Source organism: Rattus norvegicus, chromosome 2 (genome assembly GCF_021556685.1).
Source record: "Rattus norvegicus strain SHRSP/BbbUtx chromosome 2, alternate assembly SHRSP_T2T, whole genome shotgun sequence".
Classification (NCBI taxonomy): Eukaryota; Metazoa; Chordata; class Mammalia; order Rodentia; family Muridae; genus Rattus; species Rattus norvegicus.
The window spans coordinates 149282527-149285203 of record NC_141535.1 but is presented as its reverse complement, the minus strand read 5'-3'; the positions used below and the strand labels follow the sequence as shown (position 1 = coordinate 149285203).

Genomic DNA, 2677 nt, shown 5'->3' with positions numbered 1-2677 from the left:
AGCACAGTTTTTATTCCTTTCTTGGGATTTTCTTCCAGGTTACTCATGTAAATAACCGTGTTAGAAGTTAGGATACTTTATGTAGGAGCTCAGATGATATCATTTAACTCTGTGTCTTTGCTAGGTTTCTGCTAATCAACCCAATGCTTGTATTTCTCAGAAACTGCAGGTAATGAGTATGGGGATAGAGTCTTCTTTTAATGGTACCTTTTAAAGGTTTGAGAAATCACAGTGCTCACATGGGTTTCCTGTAATAGTAGTTTTGCTGTCATGTGGAGAGAATGAATCAGAATTATTTAACTTCTCAGAAGCACTTAAACACTGAAAGTGAACTTGGGAATCCTTTTTATTTGATGTACATATTTTGTTGGCAAAATGGAAAGACTATAAATTCAAATGTCTGAGAACTCTAGTTTTGAATGTTCTCATGGAGAGAGACCAACACAGTAAAGAATACAGTTTAGCTCTCTATCCCTATTACTGTACCATGGAGATGTGGCCCAGTAGAAACAGAGCTTAGTGTGAGTCTTACAGGGGCTGCAAGCATAGAGGCTGTGTTGACCAAGATGGTGTCTGTGGAAGATCTGAAAGATTTTGAAAGGAGATTTCAGTCTGAGCAGGCAACTGTCTCTGTGTCCTAGAGCACAGAGTTTGGATGTGCCTGGTTCCTGGTGTGAAGCAAATACAGTGTTGACGTCTGTAGAAGCATCATGATGCTGGAGGAGCTGTTGTTCAAGGTAGCACAAAGGAACAGCACGATTATGTCTTCTACCTGGGATGAACAACTACTGACTCAACAAATGTGAGAAGGCTCTAAAGTATGTGCGAGGACTGTTGTAGATTGAGCCCCAGAACAACCAGAGGAAGGAGCTGGAATATCTCATTGATCAGCCTATGAAGAAAGATAGACTGGTAGGCATGGCCATTATTGGTGGCATGACCCTGGGTGTGGTGGGCCTGGCTGGACTCATTGGACTGGCAGTGTCTAAGTTCAAATCCTGAAGGCAGCCTCATCTACTCTGTCCCTGGGCATCTGGGATCCTGGGGGACAATAAAAGATGATCCTGCCCATTCTCACCATCACCTTCCCTTTTCTTCTGCAACCTTTGCTGTCCACCTCTATACTCTCCAAGAACCTCAATCTCCCATCCCCTGGCACCTGTTATTAACCCTAAGTCATGCTTTGGAATGAGTGTAAACAAAATTAGGCTATGGCTTGGGAAAAACCAAACCAACCCCTCCCCCCAAAAAACAACAACAAAAAGAAAATAGTCTATAAAATATTTTGCTTTAGCACATCTTTTATTGAACGTAATGTCTTTGATGTTAACATTTTTCCATCTTGAAAACTTTACAGTTTTATTTATTTATTTATTTATTTATTTTTTATTTATTTATTTATTTTTTTTTATTTTTTTTTTTTATTAACTTGAGTATTTCTTATATACATTTCGAGTGTTATTCCCTTTCCCGGTTTCCGGGCAAACATCCCCCTCCCCCCTCCCCTTCCTTATGGGTGTTCCCCTCCCAACCCTCCCCCCATTGCCGCCCACCCCCCATAGACTAGTTCACTGGGGGTTCAGTCTTAGCAGGACCCAGGGCTTCCCCTTCCACTGGTGCTCTTACTAGGATATTCATTGCTACCTATGGGGTCAGAGTCCAGGGTCAGTCCATGTATAGTCTTTAGGTAGTGGCTTATTCTCTGGAAGCTCTGGTTGCTTGGCATTGTTGTACTTTTGGGGTCTCGAGCCCCTTCAAGCTCTTCCAGTTCTTTCTCTGATTCCTTCAATAGGGGACCTATTCTCAGTTCAGTGGTTTGCTGCTGGCATTCGCCTCTGTATTTGCTGTATTCTGGCTGTGTCTCTCAGGAGCGATCTACATCCGGCTCCTGTCGGTCTGCACTTCTTTGCTTCATCCATCTTGTCTAATTGGGTGGCTGTATATGTATGGGCCACATGTGGGGCAGGCTCTGAATGGGTGTTCCTTCAGTCTCTGTTTTAATCTTTGCCTCTCCCTTCCCTGCCAACGGTATTCTGTTTCCTCATTTAAAGAAGGAGTGAAGCATTCACATTTTGATCATCCGTCTTGAGTTTCGTTTGTTCTAGGGATCTAGGGTAATTCAAGCATTTGGGCTAATAGCCACTTATCAATGAGTGCATACCATGTATGTCTTTCTGTGATTGGGTTAGCTCACTAAGGATATTTTCCAGTTCCAACCATTTGCCTACGAATTTCATAAACTCGTTGTTTTTGATAGCTGAGTAATATTCCATTGTGTAGATGTACCACATTTTCTGTATCCATTCCTCTGTTGAAGGGCATCTGGGTTCTTTCCATTTTCTGGCTATTATAAATAAGGCTGCGATGAACATAGTGGAGCACGTGTCTCTTTTATATGTTGAGGCATCTTTTGGGTATATGCCCAAGAGAGATATAGCTGGATCATCAGGCAGTTCAATGTCCAATTTTCTGAGGAACCTCCAGACTGATTTCCAGAATGGTTTTACCAGTCTGCAATCCCACCAACAATGGAGGAGTGTTCCTCTTTCTCCACATCCTCGCCAGCATCTGCTGTCACCTGAGTTTTTGATCTTAGCCAATCGCACTGGTGTGAGGTGAAATCTCAGGGTTGTTTGGATTTGCATTTCCCTTATGACTAAAGATGTTGAACATTTCT

At 42.4% G+C, this 2677-nt stretch overlaps 1 pseudogene; it reads left to right on the top strand.

Annotated features, from left to right (window-relative positions):
* The first annotated feature begins 551 nt into the window (after positions 1-551).
* Positions 552-1002, top strand: Fis1-ps1 (fission, mitochondrial 1, pseudogene 1; annotated as a pseudogene).
* The last annotated feature ends 1675 nt before the right edge of the window (positions 1003-2677 follow it).